General features: G+C 40.3%; 1 non-coding gene across 1 annotated transcript; it reads left to right on the top strand.

Annotated features, from left to right (window-relative positions):
* The first annotated feature begins 4,180 nt into the window (after positions 1-4,180).
* On the top strand, positions 4,181-4,287 carry LOC129087090 (U6 spliceosomal RNA). The gene has a single exon (XR_008530873.1). It is a non-coding gene; the product is annotated as a U6 spliceosomal RNA (small nuclear RNA).
* Positions 4,288-7,412: the final 3,125 nt, after the last annotated feature.

Here is a 7,412-nt window from a genome sequence, read left to right as displayed (position 1 = left end):
ACGTAAGTCCCAAGAGCCACCTGTCTGGTTCACGGCTGTATCGTCACTTTCTAGCTTCTGTGACTGGTGCAGAGAAGGCAGACGATTAAAATGTGTAGAATGAAAAAAGATATGGGAAAAAAAGAAGTAATGAATGCTCAAATAACTGGAATAACACATCAATGTTTTTTTCTTTCTCCCCTTTCCCTCTCTAAGAATCAATAAATAAAATTTAAAAAAGAGAAAGAAAATTTTAAAAACAAAAAAAAAAAAAGGAAAAAACCAAAAAAGATGGCAAAAAAAGGAAAGGATGTATAGAATGCACAGTCTTTTCTGAACATTCATCTGGGCCCTGGGCCCTGGGCCCTCTTCACTCTAAGACCAAAGACTGGAGAATCTCTTTGTTCTTGTTTTGAAACAGTCTCCTTGGCAGTGAACAAAGAGCTATCTTTTTGCTTGAAGGGAGTTGGGGGGTCGTGAGGGGGATAAACTGCCAGGAGACAGACAGGTACCTCAAAAACATTACACTACTCACATTTTTAATATTTATAAATTCAAGTAAATTAGACATGTACTCATCCTCCATCTTGGTGAATTTTTATTGAGCAACATGCTGGGATTTTGGCTTTAAACTTTGGCATTAAAAATAACATCTCTTCCAAACTGTTTGTATGGTACTTAAGATTGGACTTTTGCTTTAAGGAGGAAAATAGTGGACTAATTTATTTTTACGTAATGCATTTGAGGACATATATTTCATCCTTTAAAATACCTAATTTTGTACTTTACAAGGGTCACAAATTTTAATCCATTTAATGTTTTGCATGTTCTACATGTAAATGTGGTCATTTTTTATCCTAAAAAGCATACCAGGTAGAACTGACAGCAACACAGGTTTATACTGAATGGATTTCCTCTCTAGGCAGTTGTAACTAGGAATCTCTTTTCTCTGCACAGACATATCAATCTGTCCAGCTGATCTTTTAATTTGGGGGATAATCCCATAGAGCTTGGGTATTATTTTATTCATTAAGTATAATTTCCTTATCAGCTTGATATAGTGTATCTTTTTAAGTTAATCATGCATTTTAATAGGATTATAGATGCATAATTAGTCAGCACATAGAGATGTGTTTTTTTGTACTTTGAAAAAATTGTTTCAAGTGACAGGCCTTTCTTGGTATGTCCCCTTTTTGTTACATTGTTGATTTTTCTACTCGTAGGAGCATGCCTCTGCATGGTAGGATGTCATCCTGTGTTTCATGTATCAGTTAAGTATATAATTAGATAAAGAGATTTGACCTGGAATGTGTGAGTCAGCATTTTTCAGCATGTTTCGAGGTGTATGAGCAATGCTTACATGCATTTCCTTCTGTCCTGCACATACATTTCATGTGCCGTGATTAAGCCGAGTGTAGCACACATGTAGATGTGTTCTTGACAGACACCAAATTCATTCCTTGCTGCTGTAACTCAAAAGGAAAAAGCAGGACTACTTTCCTGATCCAGGGCTCGGCCTTGGGTCCTATTTTCTCTGGCGTCTTTTCCAGTGCATCCCCTTCTTACCTTGTTCTCTGCAGTCAACACGCACAGAGAATATTTCATGTTCAAAAATGAATGTTACTACGGGGTGAGGCCAGTTTAGGATCAATGACATACAGTTTTGGTGTATTACAAATACAATTCAGGTCACACTGTTAGCTTTGCAGACCATAAGCACTAAACACAACTGTTCAGGAACTCAGCTTCCCTTTCTCCACGCCCTAATTAAGTACCAGCCTTAGAGGCCACAGTTCTCACTTAGGCTAAAACTGTGCATCCATCCACTGGTCCCACTTGAGCTACAGATTTTGCTTTTCTTTTCAGATCTCTGGGAGAGTCTTTGTGGGGGCCTAGGCCCATCTCCCTCACCTATTTGACAGCTTCTCTTTCTATCTTTAAAATCCTGATATTTCTACACCTCCTTTCCCCAACTGGTGACATTGGCTCTGCTGTCTTCTACTGAGTGTATCTGAGGGAATGTTTTAATACACACGGGAAGACATCGTATGTTAGATTTTGAACCCTTATCAGAGATGGTGCGGTCATCACGTGGAGCGTTTTCTGGTAAAGAGAAGCAGTAAAGTGGAAGAGGCCATGAGTAGGAAAATCAGAGGGTGGCAAGTTTACAGAAATTCCTCCTGCAACTTTCAACATCCGCCTAAGCAAGCTTGTGTCTCGGCAGGAGCCTTCTTGGGCAACAGGGCTGGCCGCTCCCGGGTCCTGGATAGATGCCCTGCACAGCCCTTGCAGCAGCGATGGTCTGGGCAGTCCTCTGAACAGAGCGTTTATGTGTTTCAAATACATTGAATGTAGCACCGGCTTTGGTTTTCCTCTTTTGTCCTCTCCAGTAGCTTCCCTGTGAGAGGTCGTGTGGGGAGCATGTGGAGACCTGTGTGGATCCCATATAACATAGTTCTCATCTGTAACCAAAGTTCATATACCTCTGGATGTTATTTTTGCTACTTGGTCTTCACACAATGGCTTGAATTATTGACTTGTGTTTTCAGGCTTAAAATGCTATCCCACTGCCTGCCCTGGCTGGATGAACGTGTGTGCCCAGAAGCGACCTCTCTGATTCCTGGGCCCCCCCTCTGCCTTCTTCCTTCTCCATGTTGCCCGTTGCCTCTTCAGTGCTCTGCTGCCAGGGAAGAGCCCTCCGGTTTTCTCTGGGCTGGGCTCTGCTCCCTGGCAGGGCCATCAGATGCATCTGGGTCTGTGTCCCCTTCCTCCCCTTCTTTTCTTGCTTTCAAAAACGTGGCAGGCAGTGTCTAGGTGTCTGAGCACCTTCCAGCTTCTCAGCGCTGTTATATGGCTTTGGAGCATACAATATGCATAACGTGTAACACACTTGCACTTCTGTATACGCATGGATCCCCTTCTCAGTAGACTTGATGTATAAAAATTGGAGTCCCAGAAGTGGTACATTTAGGCTTTTTACAGAGACACATTTTACAAAAGAACTTTTAGCTGTACAAGTTTTTTGTTTTGCTTTTTTTTTTTTTTTAAATTATGGTATATTTCCTCACAAGCTTGGAAGAGGTGGTCATCTGACCTTGGCTATTAAATGGATGACATTTAAAATATGAACATTAACAAACTTTGATTTCTCTACAATGTTTAAGTGAGGTTCAAAATGCTAGGTAGTTGTTTTTGCCTTAACTAGACTGTGACTGTCTCCAGGGCAAAGAGCACATGTCTCATGTTTGTTTGGAACCTGCTTCAACTCCCACTAATTTAGTGGGTTTTCCCACTAATCCCTTAGACTTAATGCTTATTTAATGCTTTTGAATAAGGGAATAAACATCAGAGTAGACGATCTTATCTTGACAATGCAATGATGGTTGTTAAACTTCTCTCAAAAATGTGTTTTGAGTTCTGGAAATGTTCATTGCAATGTTCAGGCTTGTTCTGCCTTTCTCATTGTATAAGCAGACGAGGAGTTGCTCTCGTAGGGATTACTGATGTATATTTAGGGCGGCGTGATAATCTTGTGCTCTCGGGTGTGGACCTGTGCTAGGATTGGAGACACTAATACAGCATACCAGCAGCTATTCAGTTCAATACAACTTAATTACATAGATCGGCGGTTTTCAAACTTTTTCATCTCATGGCACACATACCACTAATTAGTGAAGTTCTGTGGCACACCAAAAATATATTCTTTTCCAATCTGGCAAAATAGATATAATTTTCATCCATTCACACTGTACAGCTATTGTGTTGTCATTTTAAAAAAACATTTTATTTATTTATCTTTAGAGAGAGGGGAAGGAAAGGAGAAAGAGAAGGAGAGAAACATCAATGTGTGAGAGCTACATCGATAAGTTGTCTCTCGCATGCCCCCAACTGGGGACCTGGCCCACAACCCAGGCATGTGCCCTGACTGGAATCAAACAAGCGACCTTTGGTTCACTGGCCAGCACTCAGTCCACTGAGCCACACCAGCCAGGTTGTGTTGTCATTTTTTAATTTGACAGTCTAAGGGAAAGAAGGTCAGTGCCCCTGACTAAATAGCCAGGTATTGCATGTTTTAAATTTTTTTTGCCACACACCAGTTAAAAATCTGTATGACCCAATAGAGCATATAATTGTACATGAATATAATACTTCTACTAATGTGAACAACCTTGAGTATTCAGAGAAAGCTGGGGTCATTACTGCGCTCGCTTTCGCAGCACCTGTACTCAAATGGGGACGATACCGAGGACATTAGCATGGCCCCTGCGCAAGGGTGACAAGCAAATTTGTGAAGCGTTCCATAAAAAAAATAATAAATCATTATCTTTGAACCCTCCCTAAGCCACCACGAGACTAGCTACTCATGCTTAAAAGATGTTTAAAGAAGTCAGCACTGTTTGAGAAGAAAACATTATTCTTGTCGATAAATTCTCAGTGTAAACCTCTAAGATTGAGTAAAACAGAACCCATCCTTTCTTCAACTACATGACAGCTTTGAGGCTTGTTTGGAGGCTCTAGCAGGGGTGTGCAGCCACTCCTATGCCACTGACTAAAGAAAGGTCCTCCCTTCTGTCGGGAAGGTCGTCCCCTGTGACCCAGTACGCAGCTCTGGGAGGGACGCCCGGGGAGTGGTGAGGGAGGAAGGGGACCCCGTCTAGCCGGCCAGCTCGGCCGAATCAAACCCTGCGGTCATTGGGACGACAGATGTCACAGCCAGATGGCCCTCATGTCCTATATGACAGCTTTGATAGTTTAGGTACATCGCCTTTTTCCTTTTAACTAAAACGTCAAATAGTTAGCAATCAATGCATTTTGAGCTATGTATGAAAAATAACCTTGGTGTTAAGATAGCAGCGTGCACGATTCATTTTCTGATTTAGTGCTTAACACAGTTGCTGATTTCTGCAATACGGCGCTCATTTAAAATGTCCTTTTCATTCTTTTGGCCCCCTCAATTTAATTTCCATTTCTCTTTGGCTTCTTATACAATAGAACAAAATTTTATGCAGTAAAAATATTTTAAAAGTTTAATACATTTAAAGATGCCTGTTGGCTTAAATTATAAACAATTACATTTAGAAATGAATACATTTTCTGAAATGTAGTCCAGTCTATATGAAAAACAAAACTGTTGGTAGGGCGTACATAGTTGCCCTTCACTGATTCCACATTCTGTCACACCTTTTACAAGGTATTTTCACACTTTTGCCTTCAGAAAAAAAAAATCATTATATTAATCCTTTAAGCTTCAATTCCTTCTTAATCACTTTTTTTCAAATGTCTCATCTCATCAGTGGCTCAGCCCGTCTGTCATTGCTGACTCCAGACATGAAATTTGGTGACATGTTGACATACAGGTACCACAAGTTTAGCTGCCTCGCAAAAATCATTATCTGTGAAACTCAGAGCTTGAAGTAGCCAGAAAACAGTGACTCATACCTTGAAGGTGATGGCCATTGAAGTCAGCACTGTTGAGAATTAGGGGAACATTTTCAGTTCTCTTTGAGAAATCTTAAGTGTTAATCTTTTAGGATTAACTTTGATCTTTTTTTTCAACTGTATGATTCTATATCCTACTTTCAATGGTTTAGCTGTATTACCTTCTCACTGTACTTGCATATTATGAGCAATTGATAACTTTTTTTTGAGTTAAGTCAAGTACCTATATGACAGACCTGGTTTGATTCCTTTCTGAATATGGCCTATGCGTTTTTGTCTTGACTCACTTCTGGAGAGGACTTCTTTCTTTGTTGTTAGTATCAGATAGCATTTCTAGTCACTTTGCAAGAAAGAAGATACAACGTACAGACAGTTTTTCTCCTCTGACTTCTCTTTCAAGTAGAACAGATAATCTTTTCCACTCAAAAAAGGGTTTAAGGTTTTGAGATTTCATGAAAGGAGGAAGGTATCTCACCCTTCATCTTTCGGACCAAGCTGAATGTTTCGTAGTACAGGGGCATTTGCAGCGTCTCAGCTAATTTGGTGGCTGTAGTATTTGCAAAATAGGGGCTGATATCTGCAGTTAATAATTTTGCTTCCAGACATTTTTCATACATTAAATGGAAACTTTCCTGTCTGAGTTATTAATTGAAGAGCCCAAGATCTTGCATTTTTTCCTTAAGAGCTTTTAAAAATCATCATTAGGGAATATAATATTTAAGAAACACATTGCTGAGGTGAAATCATGAAATTATCTTTGTGCACAGACTGGTTTTTGGTGGATTCACCCAGGAGGAGCTTTATGTTCCAGGGCTGCGGGAGGCTGTAGTTCTGTCTCCAGGGCCTGAAACATCCACCCCAGTCCATTCATCTCAGTCACAGCAGAACTGGACGCAGCAGCCGCCGTGGCGCCCTGCTGTTGTAGCCCTGGCTCTGAAATGCCACTACAAAACAGAGTCAGTCATTGAGATAATTCCCCTCCCCAGGATTGCAATGACTATTTATTAGCTTCCCAAAGTGAGCTTGTTCTCTTAATTTCTTAGAATACTCCATATTACATCTCTATAACATAGCATATTATAACATTATCTCTGGCTGCCGCAGTTTCTTGAAAACAGTTCCCAGGGCTTTGGACAAGCCTTGTGATGGTTCGGTTGGAAGACAGTACCTGTCTGGAATGTCGGTTGTCCCTCCTAGCTGACAGCCAACCTGGGTTTCCAGGCTGAACTTGATTGAGGTCCTCCCTGCGCTCCCCTCTCTGGGTAGCTCCTGCATCCGTGTTGAGAAAGGTGATGGAATTCTCTTCAAAGTTGTAAATCATTTCCTGGAAAGTTTATGCAGAAGTCAGTGTAAGTTTTTCTATTGTAATTTATAGATGTACATTTGGGTGATATTATAACAATACTTTTTTTGGTGGTCCTTTCTATTGTCCTTTTAAAAAGTAGCTATGGCAACGTGACTTTCATACCAGTAATTTGTTTTGCTACTTGGTAGATCTTTTGAACACTACCCAAGTCTATGGTGTCCTTAAGAAGCCAATTGGAGCCATGTGATGCACGTCCTAATGCAATTTTGTAATGAGCTCTCATGAGCTTTCATATTCCTTAAGGTTCAGTCAGCAAGATAAATACTTCATCTCTCTAGGAGTCTATGTATTTACCTGTGATAGATCTGCGATATACTCTGGGCTTGTCCTTTATATGCCCTTTAAATACTAATGAAAAAGTGGTTGAAGTGTTGTCTCAGTGTTTGCTCCTTTCCACCTTATCATTTCATATTGATACTGATATTGCAACTGAGTAAACTGTGCTTTGTAACAGAGCTTGATCAATGTTTACTGTTCAAGTGTCATATTAGAGCCACTGATAATTTTTTAAGTGACTTATTACTTGCAGCATTTTATTACTTGAGAAAGTTGTTTGGAAAACATTACCAAGCTACATCCTAGGTGATTTATATTCATCACTTTGTCTCCACTTGTAGATCTTTTGAAC

Source organism: Pteronotus mesoamericanus, unplaced genomic scaffold (genome assembly GCF_021234165.1).
Source record: "Pteronotus mesoamericanus isolate MK-2021 breed Mesoamerican mustached bat unplaced genomic scaffold, CSHL_Meso_final scaffold_476, whole genome shotgun sequence".
NCBI classification, from domain to species: Eukaryota; Metazoa; Chordata; class Mammalia; order Chiroptera; family Mormoopidae; genus Pteronotus; species Pteronotus mesoamericanus.
This window is presented reverse-complemented; position numbering and strand designations above follow the sequence as displayed.